We start from the raw sequence: 23,931 nt of genomic DNA, 5'->3' as shown, positions 1-23,931 counted from the left end.
CAACAACCCTTTCTGGATAGATTTGAATGTACTCAGTTCAATGTCCAATTATTACCGTTGGAATAATGGTTGCACAATATGGTGATCTGCGCGTCTGCGATTAAAACGCAGATACGCGAAAGAGCTTCGGGAACGCAGCCGGGCTCAATCAAGCAAACAACGATCACCGAAATCGCCCAGAACCCCGACGCGAGCTAGGTAAACTGACGATGTCTAACTGAAGACTAGGAAAGTTGAATGACAACTCATCCCAGAGCCATTGACCACAAACAAAGGCTGCGTTTCACAGGCACTTCGATGCCAGCTCCTCTTTCAGGCTTTTAGGGTTAGCCCTCAATCAGAGTGGAGGGAGCTGCTGATTTGTAGATGTAACTTGGTCGCCCTGTCAACCGGAAATGGTGGCATTCAGGTGTGTTTTATGTGCCATGGGACAAACAGAGCATGATGGGTAACAAAACAGTTGACTGAAAAAAAGTAATTTTCTAAAAACTCAAATCAAATCAATGTTCTTTTGTCACATCCTCGTAAACAACAGGTGTAGACTACAGTGAAATACTGGTATTTTTCCAAGTGACACGAGGAGTAAATATACAGTGAATAACAATAAACAATAAAGGTACTGTAGTGAGTAAAGATTTGAACATGTTATTTATTGCAAGTGAAGTCCCTGTCTTCCCCTACATCCTGTAACCTTTGACCCACCTTGATGATGTAGATCTTGTCACTGTAGGAGAAGACTGCGTCCACCCCGTTGGCCACTTCCTTCCAGGTTCTGGCAATGGGGAAGGCGTGTTTACCATCACGATGGGTGTCTAAACGCATATAAATACGACCTGAGGAAGTGGGACGGAAGTGAAAATTGGCAACTGTCTTACGCGAGTTGTGCGCACAATTTAACACAAAGGCTTAGTTCTTACCAGTGAAGGCATAGGTTTTGCCTGAGTCGTCTGAGGTGATGGCATCCAGAGTCAATTCACTGCATTTTGGGAACCTTTGCCTCACCGCCATGGCCTACAATCCAACAATAACATGTCTCAACACAATCCAAAAGCTTTTTTCCCTGATATGGTGTTGTTATTACCATTCACCGTTCATCTGTTCAATCTCACAGCATGTACACTGGGCAGAGGGGGCTTGTGGGATGAGCTATAGGTGGACACGCTAATTGTAATGGCTGGAATGGAATAATGGAATGGAGTCAAACATGTGGTTTCTATATGTTTGATGTGTTGATGATGCCGTTCCATTTATACTATTCCAGCCATTACAATGAGCCCATCCTCCTATAGCTCCTCCCACCAGCCTTCTCTGACAATGAACTGATTTTGATAAAGGAGGAAGGGTAACATCCTTTGCATGGTTCTCTTACCGAAATTGGGGCACCTCATGAAGTAGTGCCTGGCGTCCTTGGGGTACACTCCATTCACCTCCCCAGATACAGGGTGCAACCGGGTGAAGTTGTGACCATGGAAACAGTTGTATTGCTCTAGCCAACGGAAGGCAGACGTACAGTTGGGCAGGTGGGCCCACTGTCTCTCCTTTACTGACTCTGTGGCGATGTCATAGTTGTACACTTCTTCTCCTGTGTGAGAGAAAACATACGCAAGGCAGCTCACATCAAGACTAGAAAACTTGATATCCATAACACATTTCCTGGTATGTTGTCTGTGAATAATTGCTAAATGTTTATAGCAATAAACCAGAGAAATGTTCATAATGGTCTCATCAAAGGGTTAACAGGCTTACCCTTGAAGAATAGGACAGAGTCTGAGTTACACTCTTCCTTGGGTCACTCCACCGCAGCGTCCAGGTGGCTGGGCACCCCTGGGAAGTCCAGCTGGATGTCCTTGGGGTAGCCCTCCTCCAGACTGTGGTTATAGTAGCTGAAAACCTTGTCGTCCTGTAATGGAGGAGGGATGGTGTATACTGAGTATACTAAGTGAATGCTGTCAGAGGTGTCATACACCTCCAAAATCTGAGGGTGCACAAAGTATGTGAGGATGGCAGGGGGGTGGTCTGAAGTTGGAGAATTTAACATTTTTCAGACACCTGCACAGCCTTTTCCTGCAATCTTGAGCCATAATCATTAGACTTAATTTTTTTTTTTTTATGTTTATTTTTCTGCATATCTCGAGCTTTCTGTCTGCTCCTGACTGATGTTCTTTTTTTTAAAGAAACGAAATATGCTTCTCTGCATCTCTGCTAAAATCTGGGTAAAAGATTGAAGGAATGTTAGTCTTATTCAGTACATTTAGTAAATGCTTGATTTTATAAAGTCGACCAACCTTGCTAGTAGGCATGCCAGATAAGACAGTTTGACAAGCTACCTACTCCAACTTGATTGATAGCCTGTAATGGCTTCTTCCTAGCTAGTTATGCGGTTGGGAGATTGGGAGCCTATCTGGGGTAGTTTAAGCCAACTTCATAATATTGCTAGGTGGCTAGTAGCATGACAGAGAAACAGCAACCAAAAATGTAACAAAAAAATGTAATATATTAAAATATACAGTTGAAGTCGGAAGTTTACATACACCTAGGTTGGAGTCATTAAAACTAGTTTTTCAACCACCACAACCACAAACTATAGTTTTGGCAAGTCGGTTAGGACATCTACTTTGTGCATGACACAAGTCATTTTTCCAACAATTGTTTACGGACAGATTATTTCACTTATAATTCACTGTATCACAATTCCAGTGGGTCAGAAGTTTACATACACTAAGTTGACTATGCCTTTAAACAGCTTGGAAAATTCCTGAAAATTATGTCATGGCTTTAGAAGCTTCTGATAGGCTAATTGACATCATTTGAGTCAATTGGAGGTGTACCTGTGGATGTATTTGTAACGGGTGCTCTCCTCCTCTTCGTCTGAAGAGGAGAAGCGAGAAGGGTCGGACCAATACGCAGCGTTGTAATCCATAATGATTTATTAACAGAACGAATGAAACACGATAACACTTGAAAAGATTACAAAATAACAAAATGACGTAGACTGACCTAAAACATGTGAACTTACATAAACACGAAGAATGCACGAACATGTACAGACTACAAACACGAACGACAACCGAAACAGTCCCGTGTGGTGCGACATACACAGACACAGGAGACAACCACCCACAAACAAATAGTGAGAACACCCTACCTTAATATGGTTCTCAATCAGAGGAAACGTCAAACACCTGCCTCTAATTGAGAACCATATCAGGCAAACCATTAACCAACATAGAAACACATAACATAGAATGCCCACCCCAACTCACGCCCTGACCAACTAAACACATACAAAAACAAAGAAAACAGGTCAGGAACGTGACAGTATTTCAAGGTCTACCTTCAAACTCAGTGCCTCTTTGCTTGACATCATGGGAAAATCTAAATAAATCAGCCAAGACCTCAGAAACAAAACATTTTAGACCTCCACAAGTCTGATTCATCCTTGGGAGCAATTTACAAATGCCTGAAGGTACCACGTTCATCTGTACAAACAATAGTACGCAAGTATAAACACCACGGGATCATGCAGCCGTCGTACCGCTCAGGAAGGAGATGCGTTCTTTCTCCTGGAGATGAACGTACTTTGGTGCGAAAAGTGCAAATCAATCCCAGAACAACAGCAAAGGACCTTGTAAAGATGCTGGAGGAAACAGGTACAAAAGTATCTATATCCACAGTAAAACGAGTCCTATATCGACATAACCTGAAAGGCCGCTCAGCAAGGAAGAAGCCACTGCTCCAAAACATCCATAAAAAAGCCGGACTACGGTTTGCAACTGCACATGGGGACAAAGATCGTACTTTTTGGAGAAATGTCCTCTGGTCTGATGAAACAAAAATAGAACTGTTTGGCCTTAATGAACATTGTTATGTTTGGAGCAAAAAGGGGGAGGCTTGCAAGCCGAAGAACACCATCCCAACCGTGAAGCACGGGGGTGGCAGCGTCATGTTGTGGGGGTGCTTTGCTGCAGGAGGGACTAGTGCACTTCACAAAATAGATGGCATCATGAGGGAGGAAAATTATGTGGATATATTGAAGCAACATCTCAAGACATCAGTCAGGAAGTTAAAGCTTGGTCGCAAATGGGTCTTCCAAATGGACAATGACACCAAGCATACTTCCAAAGTTAAGGACAACAAAGTCAAGGTATTGGAGTGGCCATCACAAAGCCCTGACCTCAATCCCATAGAAAATTTGTGGGCAGAACTGAAAAAACATGTGCGAGCAAAGAGGCCTACAAACCTGACTCGGTTACACCAGCTCTGTCAGGAGGAATGGGCCAAAATTCACCCAATTTATTGTGGGAAGCTTGTGGAAGGCTACCTGAAACGTTTGACCCAAGTTAAACAATTTAAAGGCAATGCTACCAAATACTAATTGAGTGTATGTAAACTTCTTACCCACTGGGAATGTGATGAAAGAAATAAAAGCTGAAATAAATAATTCACTCTACTATTATTCTGACATTTCACATTCTTAAAATAAAGTGGTGATCCTAACTGACCTAGGACAGGGCATTTTCACTAGGATTAAATGTCAGCAATTGTGAAAAACTGAGTTTAAATGTATTTGGCTAAGGGGAATGTGAACTTCCGACTTCAACTGTATATATTTTGTATGTATTTTTTACAGGACAAATAAGAGGTGGCACGTGCTACTGTGCCCCCTATGGGCATGATGCCTTTGAATGCTGTTTACAATGGTAATGTGAACACATGATTGCATAATTTGACTTTTAAAAAGATTGCCCAAGCTGATGAGTCACTAGTAAAACTACGTGTTTAAGGGCCTATTCATATGGATATCGACTACATCATTGATATTGACAGTACCAGGAAAAGGTAGATGTGATCCTGGTCTTCAAGCTTTTCTTTGTTGTGCATGCGGAAGGCAGCATCAACATGCCCCAGGTGATGGTAGTCATCTAGCTCCTTGAAGAAGGCACTGGAGACCTGAGCTGGACCAGTGAAGCCCTTCCACAGGTGATCCCCTTAGAGTAGCATAGTTCAGATCTGGGATCAGATATACTCATGGAAATGTAAGCTTACACGCTCCTTACAGAATTCAAAAATACCTATCACAAACACGCGTTTGCAGGTCATGGTAGCCCATAACAAAATGCCCACTAACTAATCCACTACACTCTTAGAAAAAAGGGTTCCAAAAGGGATGTTTGGCTGTCCCCATCATTTTGGTTCCAGGTAGAACTCTTTTGGGTTCCATGTAGAACCCTCTGGGGAAAGGGTTCTACATGGAACCCAATAGAGTTTAACGTGGAACCAAAATGATTCTACCTGGAACCAAAAAGGGTTCTTCAAAGGGTTCTCCTATGGGGACAGCCGAAGAACCCTTTTACGTTCTAGATTGTACCTTTTTTCTAAGAGTGTACCCGTAACCCTAGCCATCCTGATGGGGACATAATGACATATCATGACAATGACAAGCCCACTGTAGGGAGAATGAGGGTAAAAAATACGATTCATAACATGGTTTTGATACCCTTGAAGAAGAAGGTGTTTCCTTTCTCGTTAGGGGCGATGGCGTCAAACTCGATGCCGTCACACCGGTCTGGGTTGGCATTGTGGTGGACCTGATCCTCGTGGTGGTCGTGGCCGTGGTCTGATGGGCCAGTCAGAGTCAAGGTGAGATGCAGGTTGAATGACTTTTCATTATTCAAACATTTCTCCACATGAAAGGGTGCGGTGTGTTTATTTGGAAGTCATGCATCCTACTCTCATATAAAAACATGTAGGACATGCGTAACGGGCTGAAATGGAATTGAAGAACACCTGTGCCCGTGGCAAGTTGCAACCCTAGTTAACCCTGTTAGCCTTGCCTAGCATGCCTGGATCAGTCAATGAGTTGTGAGGTCCTGCATTTTGACAGGCTGTTAAATGAATATGGATCTTAGACTCACCTGCCATCATTACATCATGGAGCCTGCGTAGAAAAAAGCAGATATTATTCATCATAAAGCATAATGTCCTCATTCTGATGAGACATGAGTCAGATCATAGACATGGGAAATTAGATAATACACTGCACATCATAACTCCACCCTCTGGGTAGGTAGACCAATAATGATGCTGTAGTATACACAGCCCTATTCCAAATAGAGCAGCTCAAAGGGATACCTGATTGATATGAAGGGGATCTGTAATGATGAGGTAACGGGGTGAATCAGCGACAGAAGTGCTGAGGTACACGACTGACTTTGACCCCTCTTTGTGTGTTTGGGTTATTGATCCTGCCTTTGACCTCTGTGATATTGCAAACAAACGTATGGAACTAACCCAGCCAATGTGGCGCAGCATAGTATCCAGTTGTGTTGCATAAGACATGTCTTAACACAGCACAGCGAAGCCCATAATGTGTTGAATAAAGTAACAGTTTAACAAAGTAAGTACAGAGGCAATTTAGAGGCAGTGTATTTTGCTGTGGCTACCCTGAACATGGATAAGAGAATAATAAGATGCCATTTTGGTAGCCCAGAGGTTAAGAGAGTTGGGCCAGTAACCGAAGGTCGCCGACTGTGTGAAAAATCTGTCAATGTGCTGTTAAGCAAAGCACTTAACCCTAATTGCTCCTGTAAGTGGCTCTGGATAAGAGCGTCTGCTAAATGAGCAACGTGTAAATGTAAAGGCTTAGCAGTTGATCAGCAGTACTCACGTTGGAGCAGCATGGCTGAGTGCTAGTGCCAAGCACAGACAGAGTGTTTGGGAGAGAAGCATCACGTTGAGCGGTCCTCCTTTGGGTCCAGGTACCGAAGAGAGCTGAGCTGAGGAAGGTGCCTGAGCAGTAGCTGACCAGACCTTTTATACTGGATCTGCCTGTAAGTGGGTGGATTTCCCAATGTGCCTTTTGTGTGTGGGCGGTTCTGTGCTCTGTTTACTGAAAGAGCAGGGGGAGTGTAGGACTTTTTGCGGTTGCAAAACGATTATTTAGCAGAAACTGTTTTATATATGCATCTTATATAATGCAATCAATATGAGCACATTTAAAAATGAGTATAAATCCAGCCATATGTTTATATGGCAAATTCTATTAAATATTGAACATGTTGGGATGTTACACATTAATCTGGTTTGGCCAACATCTTTGGGTCAGATGAAATATAATTTCCTGGATTCAAGTGGCACACTTTTGGCAAGTTTTAGCCAGGACTTTGGACAAGCGAGTTCATAAAGTAGGAGCACAGAGATCAGAGTCAGACAGGGAGAGAAACAACAGTCTGTGACAGAAGACTTGCTTATCTTTGATCTATCATTTTAAACTATAGACACGGGATTTCTAAGAAAGAAGTCAAAATAAAGAATGAGTACATTGCAACATCTATCGCTCCAGTGTTAATTTGATAAATTGTAATTACTTCGCCACTATGGCCTATTTATTGCCTTACCTCCTTACGCCATTTGCACACACTGTTTATAGACTTTTTCTATTGTGTTATTGACTGTACGTTTGTTTATTCTATGTGTAACTCTGTGTTGTTGTTTGTGTCACACAATTTTACTGAGTCATTATCATAGCGTAGGCTATTACACATGACTGTATTTCACAACATAACTACTGGGGATAGACAGCATTTCAAAAGCTTTTAGACTTCAACCTTACAAAACAAATGTGCAGTCAGACTGCAGTGTACAGTAACTGCAGTACACTGTAGTATAACTGTAGATAGAGTGCAGTATAACTGCAGTATGCTGCAAATACTGTGTCCAAAATAACACTTTTTTTTTTACTGCAGTTTGAAAACGGCAATCTTTTTTTTGTAAGGGAAGAGGTGAAATTACAGCAACATTACATACCCTGTTGTTACACATTATATAAAATTGCCAATTTTGCGAACAGTTAGTTTATTTTGTGAGTAATCAACTACTCATAACAACAGCAAGCCATTTAAAATGTCTTCAATTTTCATTGAAATACCTATAACTCGAATAACAGAAATAAAGTTCCATCCATACTTTTGGGTCAGTGCTAGTGGGGGTCCTTGAGACATCGCTACTCTAAACCTAACCTTAACCTCTACCCTTAKCCTAGCCCTAACCTTAAACCGTACCTAACCCTAACCTTAACCCTTACCTTAAACATTTATGGGGTAGGGATGTCCCAAGATTCCCGGATAGCACGGACTCTTAATTTTGTGTTATATGGTGTAAATAWTTCACTGCTCTCTACACTGTAGTAGCTATTAAAATACAATTATGCTTCTGCTAAATATATGTTTGCTATATACAGCTCTACTTCACAAGTTTCATATGGTTCATTATCAAACCATGATTATCACATTTAAGACAACGGGCAAATTAAAAACAAGTGTGAGCGGACCAAGTAATTGGGCGTCACTCTAAAGCGGGAAGGTGGAACAAACGAGTCAGGAGTAGGTTTTCTTGATTGAACACAGTTCTATATTGAGGGCATTTGGTCAACACAAACACTCCAACATAATCAATGAAAATCTCCCAAGGGGAAAAAAACATACATCTTCTTCTCCAGATCAAACAGGAACACAATATGATTGTCTTTAAACTACAACAAATGGCACGGGATTGTCACCGTCTTAATGGTTCTTCATAGATAGCTCCTCTGTCTCGGTGGCCATCTTCCAGAGATAGTTCTTCCCCCCTCTCTGCTGGTTCCATACTCTCTCTTATAGGGGAAGGAGAATATCTCATTAGTAGTGTCAGCTGTGCTTAATTGCCTCTGGTTACCTTGTCTCCCATGCCTTGTTGGGCTACCATCTGTGAGCCCAGCCTGCCCTCTGGTGGTCCTTCCACACAAGCTAAAACATTTGCTGCAAATTAAATTGTCCTTTGTGGTATTAAAGATGTAACCTTCTCTACTGTTCTCTCCAACTATATACAGTGTCTTCTTTCACAATTTTTACCCTACATTGTAACTTATGATTCACTTTTTCTAGAAGAACATGAAATTCTCAACAGGATCTAGGATTATGGCAAAGTAGTTGTTATTTACTGAAATCTGCATCGGTGTTCACTAGTGAATGCCTACTTCTTCATCATCTTCATCTTTCCATCCTCATATTGACAACTTCACCCCTCCAATGCCTGATTTGTATTGGTAGATCTTGATACAGTGGTTCATGCTGTCTGACACCCCTAGCTGGCCCTCCGGCAGCAGAGCCAGGCCTCGGGGGCTGCTCAGTCCCTGGGTAACAAGAGGCCAGCCTAGGCCCTTGGCAGGGTACAGCAGGACACAATGCAACCTGCCCCAGTCTGCCACCAGAATATCCCCATCACTGTCGATGCTGAGGCCCCAGGGGCAGGCCAGGACAGGCCCCATGCCGGAGCACACCCCCAGGACACGGATGGTGTTCCATCCAGGTTCCAGCACTCGGATGCAAGGCGCACGGCCWGTCTCGTTGCCCCGCTCAGACACAGCCATCAGCCCAGAGGTCAGGCAGGCAGCCACCAGGTAGGGCCTGTGGAATCCTGTGATTATGGTGCGCTCCAGCCTCGCGCCTGTCTTGGTGTCCAGCATCAGGGCAGTTAGAGTTCCACGCCTGATGTCGGCCACCAGGAACTCATCCAGACGGGTGACGGTCACTCCCCTGGGTGCATCTAGCTCTTCATGGGTGGATCCTATCATGTTACCCCCAAAGGTCTGGAGGAGGCGTCCATGACGGCTGAACACCAACARGGCACGCTCTGCAGCACAMGTCAGCGCAATGAGGCCCTTGTCGTTCACAGCCACATCAAAGTAGTTGCAGATGCGGGCGGATCTCTCAGTTCCYGTAGGGGACACCTGCTGCACAACATACTTCTGAAGGTCGGTCACCTGAATTCGGGCGTTSCCACAGTCCACCACAAAYAGCTGCCCTTTGACAGTGGTGTGGAGCCCGCTGGGCAGGTTGAAGTCGGAGCGCCCTGAGCCCTGCTTTCCAAACTGCTTGATCAGATTTGCTGACTCAAAGGCACTTGAACCRGCTTCCTCCTCCAGGTCTCTCAGGATTGGCTCTGGTTTYTCTCTCCTTCTATTGTCTGATTGTTTCTRCTTGGCTGTAGGGTGGCTTTTGGCGTCAATAGCCGACATGGACAGAGATCGACTCACACAGTTAGAACCTACACTCCTTCCCTGGTATCTTGATTCMCTTTCATCCGAGCTTGTGMGGCTTCTGCCGCCAGACTCAGATCCATTCCCTTGCTCCAGGGTTGAGGAGGCAGATGATAGACAGGGGTGGTTGTCTCTCTTAAATCCCAGGTGAGCACCCTTTCCCCCATTGATCAAGGGACGMGTCTTSCTGGAGAGYTCRGCCYTCGACATGGCGCGTCGGTGTTCCTGGRTCAGGGAGACATTGTTACTAGGAGAGGGYCTGYTGATGTKGMRYTAYCAGTCCTCACTGCCAGCCGGGGATGGGGGAKTCSCCCCATTAGTGGYTGTTCCARGGGGGMATTTGCTGGGTGACAGGCTTRGARGCGAGCGAGCGCGTCTTGAAGATAGGTCCWGGAGGCTGTACCTGGGATGGGGTRCTCCARGGCTGMTRTTGGGAGAGGTCTGTGGTRGGTCACTATGTTCAGARCTSCCGCCTTCTGGAGGGCAGGAGGGTTCCTCGCTGGGGARGAGAACCAGGGTCCTTTGCTTTCTCTGACACTTGAGGATGGAGCTTTTCTTGTTTCCAGTTTGTCCACAGCCTGGTTCYTCTCCCTCCGACTCCCKTTGGCTGGAGATTGGAGGGATAGCCAGGAAGAGGTCCTGGRCATGTGTGTRTAGCTCCTCATCCATGGATGCCTCAGATGCTCCTCGATGCCGGGGACTGAGTGGTGGCTTTGAGACTGATAACTTTGGCTCATCCTTGTCTGTGGTGGACAGGCGGAGCTTCCTGCCTACACGCATACTCCCACTATTTGATGCGGATGAAAAGTCCTTCCGAACTTCAAATGATCCACGGTCTCCAAACTTCATCTCCCCTGAGTGAAGAGCACATTTCTTCCCTGTTTCACCACAGACACCAATAGGGTAGTTCAGATTTTGATCCTGGACTTCTACCTCCCCTAACCTAACATCCTTCAGCTGCGTACCTGGCTGAAAAGTGACCCTCTTTAAGGAGATGGAGATTTCCCAAGGCTGTGTAATTTCTGCCACACCCCTCTGAAGCTGGTTCTTATTGGGTCCCCCACTGCTTCCACCCCATCTCTGGACCTGTTCCTTCAGTTGGCCCAGTTTGCGGAGCTTCCGGTCCACCAGGGACTGTCCAACATGCACCGCAGCAGCGTTCTCCCTCTTCACCTGCTCCAGGCGCCGCTGGGCTTCTCGGTGGTCCTGCTCAACTTTTTCCAGCAGTCGGCGCTCTTGTCTCTGAGCCTCAATGATGGCGTTGTCAAGCTCTCGGTTNGTCAGCGCAATGAGGCCCTTGTCGTTCACAGCCACATCAAAGTAGTTGCAGATGCGGGCGGATCTCTCAGTTCCGGTAGGGGACACCTGCTGCACAACATACTTCTGAAGGTCGGTCACCTGAATTCGGGCGTTGCCACAGTCCACCACAAAGAGCTGCCCTTTGACAGTGGCATGGAGCCCGCTGGGCAGGTTGAAGTCGGAGCGCCCTGAGCCCTGCTTTCCAAACTGCTTGATCAGATTTGCCGACTCAAAGGCACTTGAACCTGCTTCCTCCTCCAGGTCTCTCAGGATTGGCTCTGGTTTATCTCTCCTTCTATTGTCTGATTGTTTCTTCTTGGCTGTAGGGTGGCTTTTGGCGTCAATAGCCGACATGGACAGAGATCGACTCACACAGTTKGAACCTACACTCCTTCCCTGGTATCTTGATTCTCTTTCATCCGAGCTTGTGGGGCTTCTGCCGCCAGACTCAGATCCATTCCCTTGCTCCAGGGTTGAGGAGGCAGATGATAGACAGGAGTGGTTGTCTCTCATAAATCCCAGGTGAGCACCCTTTCCCCCATTGATCAAGGGACGTGTCTTCCTGGAGAGGTCCGCCATCGACATGGCGCGTCGGTGTTCCTGGTTCAGGGAGACATTGTTACTAGGAGAGGGGCTGGTGATGTAGTTGTAGCAGTCCTCACTGCCAGCCGGGGATGGGGGAATCCCCCCATTAGTGGATGTTCCATGGGGGTATTTGCTGGGTGACAGGCTTCGACGCGAGCGAGCGCGTCTTGAAGATAGGTCCTGGAGGCTGTACCTGGGATGGGGTTCTCCATGGCTGGTTTTGGGAGAGGTCTGTGGTCGGTCACTATGTTCAGATCTCCCGCCTTCTGGAGGGCAGGAGGGTTCCTCGCTGGGGATGAGAACCAGGGTCCTTTGCTTTCTCTTACACTTGAGGATGGAGCTTTTCTTGTTTCCAGTTTGTCCACAGCCTGGTTCGTCTCCCTCCGACTCCCCTTGGCTGGAGATTGGAGGGATAGCCAGGAAGAGGTCCTGGCCATGTGTGTCTAGCTCCTCATCCATGGATGACTCAGATGCTCCCCGATGCCGGACACTGAGCGGTGGCTTTGAGACTGGTGACTTTGGCTCATCCTTGTCTGTGGTGGACAGGCGGAGCTTCCTGACTACACGCATGCTCCCACTATTTGATGTGGATGAAAGGTCCTTCCGAACTTCAAATGATCCACTGTCTCCAAACTTCATCTCCCCTGAGTGAAGAGCACATTTCTTCCCTGTTTCACCGCAGACACCAATAGGGTAGTTCAGATTTTGATCCTGGACATGTACCTCCCCTAACCTAACATCCTTCAGCTGCGTACCTGGCTGAAAACTGACCCTCTTTAAGGAGAGGGAGATTTCCCAAGGCTGTGTAACTTCTGCCACACCCCTCTGAAGCTGGTTCTTATTGGGTCCCCCACTGCTTCCACCCCATCTCTGGACCTGCTCCTTCAGTTGGCCCAGTTTGCGGAGCTGCCGGTCCACCAGGGACTGTCCAACCCGCACCGCCGCAGCGTTCTCCCTCTTCACCTGCTCCAGGCGCCGCTGGGCTTCTCGGTGGTCCTGCTCAACTTTTTCCAGCAGTCGGCGCTCTTGTCTCTGAGCCTCAATGATGGCGTTGTCAAGCTCTCGGTTCATTTCCTCCACCTCACTCGTCTGTCTTTTTTTAAGGCTATGCAGCTCTTTCTCACCCTGCTCTACATTGCAGATTGCCAGCGTCACCCAGCTGGGTGGATCGGTAAGGGATAGGGGTACGAAGATGGACCCCCTGGGGGAGTTTAGGTCTCTCTGTATGTTGGAGGTGTGTGACATCAGGGCTGAGAGGCCAGGGAAGGAGGCTTTTCTCTCGGAGTGAGACCTCATTAACATCATGGAGGAGAAGATGGAGAATCTTCTTGTTGTTCTGGTATGTTTCAATCTTCAGCTTGCTGTTGAATCCTGGGAAAAGAGCGTGAAATAGTTGAATTTGTGTAAAATGATCAACAAGAAAAAGGTTGATGTTGGTCTCAAATTTGAGTGACAAGGAAAGACTAAATTTGTACCCGTGGAGGGTGCTGAGGGGGAGGATGGCTCATAATAACGTCTGGAACAGAGCAAATGGAATGGCATCAAACACATTGAAACCGTTCTACCATTCCACCAATTCTGCTCCACCCATTACCACAAGCCCATCCTCCGCAATGAAGGTGCCACCAACCTCCTGTGATTTGTACCATATCTTTATTCAAACAGTGACAGACACTTTGGTAATCAAAGAACAACAGACTTCAAAAAGGTTTGTATGTTTCTGCTCTGACAATGAACAGAAAACAAATGTCTAGGACTCACCTGCTGAAGAAAGGCAGGCTTAGAAAGTGCTTAGGCTTCATTGTTTTAGTTACATTCCTGTGGTCCTATGATAATCGAGACAAGGCTGAGTCATTGTAACTGTACTCCCCCGTATCTCAGTATTCTAGTATGTCATCACCATGTTCTTAGACCCTTAGGCTAGACACTATGTTCTGCAGCAGTGCCAGCAGATACCTCTGAATACAACATATAGATCCTAAAATCCCTCTGTATATTATTAGTAGGATCATATAGGATCATGTGTAATTCTCTAGGTAGATGAGATGAGTGATTCAGGGCCCTAAATATTTTTGTTCAATTGACACTGTCTTCTTCTCAGCCGCTGTAACTCTCAGCGCTTCACTGTTCAATCATCTTGGGACCAGCATTGTCTCTTAGTTTCACTTTTTACTAAATGACTCAAAATGGTTGTTTGCAATCGGAACACAGACCACTATTGTCACCACATGTGGACAGCACTGCTTATCTGCTCAAGGGACTGAAACTGAGCTCTGTCTTTCAGTACAAACATCAAGTGCCTATAAGGGACAGCAGATCATGTCAGATGCCTAATGTGTGACGTAGGCTACCAGAATGATGTTATGTACATTATATATCACTGTCCGAGGAAACACGTTTTGAAAATCTGCATGGCGTGTGTGGATATACAGTGCCGTGAAAAAGTATTTGCCCCCTTTTTGATTTTCTCTATTTTTGCATATTTTTTATACTGAATGTTATCAGGTCTTCAACTAAAACCTAATATTATATAAAGGGAACCTGAGTTTACAAATAACAAAACAAATAAAATGTTTGACTTTGACTAATCCATTCCAAAACTTCAAATGTTTAGCTTTTTAGCCATTTTCATATAGCCTTGATTGTGTGTTTTGGATCATTGTCTTGCTGCATGACGCAGCTGCACTTCAGCTTCAGCTCACAGACGGGTGGCCTGACATTCTCCTGTAGAATTCTCTGATACGGAGCAGATTTCATGGTTCCTTCTATTAAGGCAAGTCATCCAGGTCCCGAGGCAGCAAATCATCCCCAAACCTCACACTACCACCACCATGCTTGACCGTTGGTATGAGGTTCTTGCTGTGGAATGCAGTGTTTGGTTTTCGCCAGGCATAATGGGACCCATGTTGTCCAAAAAGTTATACTTTTGAATCATCTGTCCATAGAACATTCTTCCAAGCATTTTGATGATCATCCAGGTGCTTCCAGGCGCTTTTTGGCAAACTTGAGTCAACGTTATGGACTACATGAGTTCCATTATGTCTGGCGAAAACCAACGGTCAAGCATGGTGGTGGTAATATGATGGTTTGGGGATGCTTTGCTGCCTCGGGACCTGGATGACTTGCCTTAATAGAAGGAACCATGAAATCTGCTCTGTATCAGAGAATTCTACAGGAGAATGTCAGGCCATCCGTCTGTGAGCTGAAGCTGAAGTGCAGCTGCGTCATGCAGCAAGACAATGATCCAAAACGCACAATCAAGTCTACATGAAAATGGCTAAAAAGCTAAACATTTGAAGTTTTGGAATGGACTAGTCAAAGTCCAGACCTAATCCCAATTGAGATGTTGTGGCAGGACTTGAAACGAGCAGTTCATGCTTGAAAACCCAGAAGTGTCGCTGAGTTAAAGCAGTGGGCCAAAATTCCTCCACAGTGATGTGAGAGACTGATCAACAACTACAGGAAGCGTTTGGTTGCAATCATCGCAGCTAAAGGTGACACAACCAGTTATTGAGTATAAGGGGACAATTACTCTTTCACACAGAGTAATTGGTGTTGCATAACTTTGTTAATTAAATAAATAATATAAGTATCATTTTTTGTGTTATTTGTAAACTCAGGTTCCCTTTATCTAATATTAGGTTTTGGTTGAAGATCTAACAACATTCGTTATAGAAAATATGTAAAAATAGAGAAAATCAGAAAGGGGGCAAATACTTTTTCACAGCACTGTAGGATAAGTATGAAGCCCTGGTTAGAGAACTTTCAGCCCCAGAAGCAAAACAACAGGGCTTTTTCTAGGATGAAAGAGTGGGGTATCAGTTTACCTCAGTGCCCTGCACAATAAGGTCCCCCTGGAAACATGTGACCTCAGAGTGTGAATGGGTAAAAACACAGTTTCTCATGTATTGAATAGACAATCCCATGATGCTTCTTCATTCTCTTTTGTATTTATCTAGGACAGATAACCTGTGTAAAAACAGATAACATGTGTAAAAAATAACCCAATTGACCCATTCAGAACACGCAATTGGAATAAAATATATTTAAAAGAACAAAACGTCACAGTGAAAAATAAACACATTTGAAAAGAGAAACTTGCCTCCCAATTCACATTTTGCTGAATATAACCAGTCCAAAGAATAACTGACAGGTGTACAGACGCGTACTTGTTTGATGGAATGTGGGAAAATAGGCCTTTGTGTCCGTGTGAAACAAATAACAGTCACTCTGTTGGAGTGCAGCTACCGGTCCCCTCTCACATTACCCAGTTAAATGTTGAATGAGGGACCCTGGTTGCTAAGTTACCCAGGGACCTGCATCGCACTAGCTGAGGTGTTGAGTGGAAAAATGTAACGATAACATTTCTATTGAGGACACCTTCCCTAGTATCAAGTGTTCAACATTCACTACTGTATAAGTACGATAACTGACAAAATGCTGTATGTCAGAAATACCTTTTTAAAAGATCCCCAAAAGATCCTTATATGTTTACTTAAAACGCTAATCAAGGAAAAGGTCAACATTACAATACCAACAAATTACAGTTAAATTACAGTAAAATCTATTTAAATTTATGACACAAAGAAATCTGTCAAGAGTTCATTGACATGTCGTGCACAGTACTTGTGCAAACCTATTCATGCAAAGTTATAGTACTTCCTATATTTTGTTATTCATTCTATTAGCCTTGATTAAATAGAGCAGAAAGGATCTTACCTGGGTCAGGTGCACTCCTTTTCCTCCACTGCTCTCTGTGCTGCATCCTACAGCGTCACATCCTTCCTCTGTCCCGTCCACACCTCTCCGTCACACCCCCTTCAGCCCTTTTCCCACTATCCCTCTTTCTTTCTCCCCATTCTTCACTCTTCAAAATAGTTCAGACTGCATATCTAAATTCCCTTACACTGTCAATTTCTCTCATGCACACAAACTCTCTGTCAAACCCATATCAAACCCATATCAAACCCATATCTTTGTCAAATTTAAGTTCCCTAACATAATACAGATCACATGACAAGATGTAAAATAACCCCATCCAATTTAAAATCTCTGTACTGTAGGTTTCGCTATAAAGCAAGATGCCACAGTCAACCATCCCATGTCCTTGCAAGGTCATAACTTGTCAAAAGGTAAATAGGCTACATCATGGTGATGCATTATGTTGGAGGTGCTGCACAATCTTAGTAAAAATTGATTTAGAGATCACAGGTGGAACACAATTTCCCTTGCACGTTCTAACCACTAGATGTCGGCAGATAGCAAAGGCAGGATCATTTGAATGACTTGCTACTGCTGTTCTGATATTGATGATATCTGTGAGCCCATATAGATCTGTTTGGGTTGGTTTGCTTTCGTACTGTGGGTGTAATTGAGCAATTTGCATAACTCCCCTTGACTTGAGCAACTTAGCTACATTGTTTATATTGATTTTAAAACAATCAAGCTAATTCAAAACCTGACAGAAGCATTTGGAGTCCCCTTTTTTGAAACCTACCGTATTTTTTTATTGTGTTGCAAATTGGAATGTTTTGGGAAAAACGTTTGCTAACTCCGCTACTAAGGAATGAGAGTGTGTTTTCATGTTAGCTGCTGTAGCTAGCTAGGGTACTTGTGCCACTAACTTTGGCAAACAACCAAAATTAGCCGTGTTTGGTACACCAATAGAGCCCTTGCATACATGCAAAGGTGAATGTGAGAAACCACCCAAAAAGAAGAATATCAACCGCAGCCAGTATGAAACATTTGTTCTCCCGTGCATTGCAGAGTTTTTCGGGACATCCCTCTTCATCTTCACCAATTGGTATCAGTGATCAAAAACCCAACGGATACTGGAAGACTGCAGCCAGCTGTGGCATATGGGGTTGCTCTGTTCATTTGCATAACCATCACAACAGCAGTGAGGTTGGTAGTGACATAAAATGAAATAGTTTTAAAAAAGAAGAGGAAAAAATTATGAAATTGTAATTTCATCTCTATGAGTTGGTCGTTACTTCTGGTATGGAGTAGGCCTACAATAGTATAGAGGAATCCTTTGTTTTACTTGTTCACTCTTGTTTTCTAGTGGAGGCCACTTACTAACGGTCTGCATGAGTGCCGTCAACAGGCAGAGCAAGACACTCATAGCACCTTTCTGCATCCGACTGACTGTCACCATCGGTATTCTGGGAGGGTGAGTGAGTCACTGTCAACATCCTGAGTCTACAATGCTACATAAACAGCAGTCCACATGCAGGATGGTGGAATGTTATTACTGTTCCACAACAAAGTGTGTGACATTTGGAGTGCAGTGTATGAATTGTAGATGTTCACTAAACGTTTTAATATCATTGTTCTTTCAATCGTATACTGAAAAAAATTTAAACGCAACATGCGAAGTGTTGGTCCCATGTTTCATGAGCTGAAATAAAAGATCCCAGAAATGTCCAAACGCACAAAAACGTATTTCTCTCAAATTTTGTGAACAAATTTGATAACATCCCTGTTAGTGAATATTTCTCCTTTGCTAAAATAATCCATCCCCCTGACAGGTGTGGCATATCAAGAAGCTGATTAAACAGCATGATCACTACACCTTGTGCTGGGGACAATTCAAGACCATTCTAAAATGTGCAGTTTTCTAACACAACACAATGCCACAGATGTCTCAAGTATTGAGGGAGCGTGAAATTGGCATGCTGACTGCAAGAATGTCCACCAGAGTTGTTGCCAGAGAATTGAATGTTCATTTCTCTTCCATAAGCCGCCTCCAATGTCGTTTTAGAGAATTTGGCAGTACGTCCAACCGGCCTCACAACCACAGACCACATGTAACCACGCCAGCCCAGGACCTCCACATCTCGTTTCTTCACCTGCGGGATTGTCTGAGACCAGCCACCCGGACAGCTGATAAATCTGTGGATTTTCACATCTGAAGAATTTCTGCACAAACTGTCAGCTCATCTGCGTGCTCGTCGTCCTCATCAGGGTCTTGACCTGACTGCAGTTCGATGTCTTAACCGACTTCAGTGGGCAAATGCTCACCTTTGATGGCCACTGGCTCGCTGGATAATTGTGCTCTTTACTAATGAATACTGGTTTTAACCGGGCAGATGGCAGACGGCGTGTATGGTGTCGTATGGGCGAGCGGTTTGCTGATGTCAACGTTGTGAACAGAGTGGTGGTGGTAGGGTTATGGTATGGGCAGGTATAGGCTACGGACAACGGACACAATTGCATTTTATCGACGGCAATTTGAATAAACAGAGATATCGTGACGAAATTCTGTGGCCCATTGCCAGGCCATTCATCCGCCGCCATCACCTCATGTTTCAGCATAATAATGCACGGCCCCATGTTGTAAGAATCTGTACACAATTCCTGGAAGCTGAAAATGTCCCAGTTCTTACATGGCCTGCATACTCACCCGACATGTCACCCATTGAGCATGTTTGGGGATGCTCTTGATTAACATGTACAACAGCGTCGATCCACAGATTTCCCTCTTGGAAATTGTTGCATGTTACATTTATATTTTTGTTCAGTGTATGTGATTCAGTGTATGTGTATCAGGGTGCTGAATCCAGCCAGAGTCTCTGGGCTGGCTGTGGTGGCTAACTACTGGTCATAACACTGGGCCTGCTGTGGTGGCTAACTACTGGTCATAACACTGGGCCTGCTCTGGTGGCTAACTACTGGTCCTAACACTGGGCCGGCTGTGGTGGCTAACTACTGGTCCTAACACTGGGCCGGCTGAGGTGGCTAACTACTGGTCCTAACACTGGGCCTGCTGTGGTGGCTAACTACTGGTCCTAAGCTGGGCGGCGTGTGGTGGCAAACTACTGGTCCTAACACTGGGCCGGCTGTGGGGTCCTAACTACTGGTCCATAACACTGGCCTGCTGTGGTGGCTAACTACTGCTAACACTGGACGCCGGCTGTGTGGCTAACTTTGGTCCTAACATCTGGGCCGGGTGTGGTGGCTAACTACTGGTTAACACTGGGTCGGCTGTGGTGGCTAACTACTGTATAACTGGCCTGCGTGGGCTACTACTAGCCTAACAGGGCCGGCTGTGGTGGCTAACTACTGGTCCAACACTGGGCCTGTGGTGGCTACTACTCTAACACGGGCCTGCTGTGGTGGCTACTACTCTAACACGGGCCTGCTGTGGTGGCTAACTACTGGTCCATCACTGGGCCTGTTGTGGTGGCTAACTACTGGTCCTAACACTGGGCCTGTGTGGTGGCTAACTACTCTAACACTGGGCCTGCTGTGGTGGCTAACTACTGGTCAAACACGAGCCTGCTGTGGTGGCTAACTACTGGTCCTATCACTGGGCCTGCTGTGTGGCTAACTACTCTAACACTGGCCTGCTGTGGTGGCTAACTACTGGTCCTAACACTGGCCTGCTGTGGTGGCTAACTACTGGTCTAACTGGGCCTGCTTGGGTGCTACTACTGTCTAACACTGGGCCTGCTGTGGTGGCTAACTACTGGTCCTACACTGGGCCTGCTGTGATGGCTACCTACTCTAACACTGGGCCTGCTGTGGTGGCTAACTACTGGTCCTATCACTGGGCCTGCTGTGATGGCTACCTACTCTAACACTGGTCCTGCTGTGGTGGCTAACTACTGGTCCTATCACTGGATCGACTGGGTTGGGCCCATGGTCCGCTGCTGTTCTAGTTGGCCTGGTGCTGAGGTAGGTCTCCCAGTCATGCATCACAGTATCTATCCTTCTCGTCCTCTTTATTATGATCAGCGTTTTAATCCTGTCTTGTGTTTGTTCTGTTGCTAGGCTCCTCCCTCCTGGGGGACCCAAGAATATGACTCATCATGAAGAAGAAACCAGCACTTGTTTGAACTGTGAAACACTGAGGTGTAGTTTATGCACTGATGCGTCTGGGAGTAAACATATTACCTATCAACTTGGATATGATACGTTTTATAAGGGACAATGCTCTCTGACATAAAGGCTGTCAGGAAGATATGACACCCATGTTATATTATAAACTCAGATTAAATAGGTAGGCCTACCATCACATCTTAACACTATGTACTGTAACTAACTATCTCTGTCCATCTGTGACAGTACCAGTTGATCTTTATGTCCTCTGCTAGCTGAGCGCCCACCACTCCAAACCACTGATAAGTCCATTCATTCCTCTGCTTCCTCTTTAGCCTGAGATGCTAACAGCTATTTCCTCTATGAGATCCAGCATTCTCTGTCCGACACTACTTCACGAAGCTCCACACACGTGGTGAAACTTCTCCCTAGACACAGATGGGTCCTCAGACATCAGTGTTTTTGAATGTCACACCGAGTCCTGGAGGCTACCTGCCTGGCCCGTCTGGGCCTGTCTGACTGATTATTACTATCGTTGGTCTGTCAGCATCAATGGGAAATTATATTGTCCCACAGTCGTATCAGACCTTGCATGTTATTGATACGACTGTTAAACTCCACAACCCAGCTGCCCGCCCGCCTCCAACCATGGTGCAATTAAATCTACATGCCTRTCGCTTCTGTTTGTGTGACAGAGAGTAATGGGACCAATAGTTACTGTAACAAAAAATAATGTGATACATCATGCCTTATATTACAAACACATACGACAGCGCCACATATGGGTTATTACCAAATGTGATCTATTTAATTCTAGTCATGTCAGGTTTTCCCCTGCATACTGAAGCGTAGCTAAATAATTAAGAAAATAACATTACTCGTTGAATACCAGAGATGGACAAAAAAGTCATATTCCACATCATATCTTATTATTTTGCATCTCTCGAATATGAGTTCATGAATATGGTAATAGTCTGTTCTCTCCAGTGGGACTATCGTCTTTCAAAGGTGCGGATCCGGTTCTGCCGCTAGATTTGATTAATTCCTCCGATGCCACTCCTCATTTTGTGTACCCCCCTCTTTTAACACTTTCAGGGGTATGATATTAGGGGAACAAACGCAGAAACAAAACGAGCTGGAACCACCAAGAAGGGAACAGATGGCACATAATTGCCTCGTGGAGGAAGCCAGGGAGTCAATTTTTACTGGTCTCAGGGGAGTTGCAGTTGCAWAAAGTGCAGGTGCATTTGTTTTGATCAGATATGGCCTAGAGGAARCATCTGAGAAATATTCATCACACGCACATTAGAGGGAGAACTTAACAAAGCYCGTCATTGGTGAGACCAGGATGCGACCGTGTGCTTTCATTAGGCCAACGAGGTAAACACAGGGAAAGGGAGCCCATGCCTGCCTGCTTGGCACATTCAACTACAACAGATGCAGCAGGAATTAATGCCGCARCAAAGTGTTGGAACYTCAAGATTAAATCATGSAAATATAACACAGTTAATTTTTTGCTTCTTGTCAATGTAATTGTAGAAAATGTATGAAACTGAAAAAGGCTACTTGTTTCCACAATAACTGCCTCGTTACCAATACTTGACATATTGGTAACATTCATCTCACAAAGCAAATATGAAACTTTACAAACATTAAAACAGGTTTATACAGACTAGTTAGCTACTTTTGAAAGGTCAGAAGGTCAGACACAATTTGCTCTATGACCAAATCTATAAAAAAGGCAATTACCATGTGTTTTGTATCCGTTAATACTTTATCATTTACTTGGTAAAAAAGGTTGTGAATCTACAATTTTATGACGGTCTGAGTGGAATGCTGTCAAGTAGGACKCAGCATGGACTCAGAGTGAGCTTTCTGATGAGCAATAGGCCCTCTCCTTTATAATCCCAAACTCTGCTCTGCCTTGCYATATCAAACTAATAAATTACAGCCTGTCTCCCACATAACTCACTGATAAATAAAAAAGGCTCCGCTTTAGTGTGCAGCTGTGACCCAGGGTTACCTAGCAACAGGTCATGCCCAGACGAAATGCACAAGGTGGAGATACACCTCCGAGGATCCGGGGGGAGGGAGGGATGGAGAGATGGATGGAAGGAGGCCTCATCCTCACTCTCTATGACCCTTGACAGATAGAAAACGCACTCAGAGGAAACGGGTTTTGATTGACAGGGATATTTAGAGACGCTGGAGCTCTGATTGTCCCATTCCATGTGTTCTTCAAACCGCCAGCATGTGGCAGATATGAAACTTGCATGTGGTGTGGACTAGTGTATATTTCAGTTGAGGTATGAATAAATTAGGATTTTCACAAACAGATCTTAGCAGCAGAACTCAATGGAATGCAATGACATCAACCTGACAATGTAGGCTACAGTATACAGCTGATGGTAACTCTATCTGACGGAGTCAGAGATTGAGCAGTAGCGCTAGGCCTGTGTATGCCAGAACACTGTTGTASGGAAACGAAAGGCTCTGTGTGCAGTCAGTGTTTTCTCAACAGTCGCCTGTGTCACACACCCTCAAGGGGGCTATGCAGCTGTGTGAGGTTAGCACACGGTCCAGTTAGGCCCACACTCACTGGGAAGACAAACACACATTGTTTTATCTCTAAATGAACTGTGTGGATATATGTTTAGGTGGCATGTTGTGTGTTCTACTGAGAGGACGCAGCAGCAGTGTGTATAATGTAATCATTAGGTAGAGGGTTGAACATATGAAATGTCGTAATACATGTGGGMTTCATCATACATGAAACAACTCTTATACAATGGCCAGGGTTTAGMATCTTGCCTCAAAGGCCACATTGGTAATTGGCTGAATCTGCAGTAGCCTACAGTACAGTAGATCAGGGTAGTTTGTAGGTAAGSCATGGMGYCCAGAGGAGRATATATTCATATAGAWGTGGCTSTGGTGGGGGTTTGTGGAAGGAGGCTCACCTCGCAGTAATGRKCAGGACAGCCATGTTAATGCACAGCTAGTGAACATGACAGACGTCATCCGAGGTTAGTGTTGAGTAAATGGGCATCCATCAKGYATGCWAACAACTCTGATTAAAAATACATAATCTGGAACTGGCCCCCTGATGGCGGAGAACGGTTCCGGGCGTAATTACGGCGGGGAGCGCTTAC

The 23,931-nt window shown here is 45.0% G+C and overlaps 1 pseudogene; it reads right to left on the bottom strand.

Moving 5' to 3' along the window:
- Window positions 1–317: 317 nt before the first annotated feature.
- Window positions 318–5,922, bottom strand: LOC112067860 (hemopexin-like; annotated as a pseudogene).
- Between the last annotated feature and the right edge of the window lie 18,009 nt (window positions 5,923–23,931).

Source organism: Salvelinus sp. IW2-2015, linkage group LG27 (assembly GCF_002910315.2).
Source record: "Salvelinus sp. IW2-2015 linkage group LG27, ASM291031v2, whole genome shotgun sequence".
Lineage (NCBI taxonomy): Eukaryota > Metazoa > Chordata > Actinopteri > Salmoniformes > Salmonidae > Salvelinus > Salvelinus sp. IW2-2015.
Note: the sequence above shows the minus strand (reverse complement) of the source record. Positions and strands in the feature narration are given on the sequence as shown.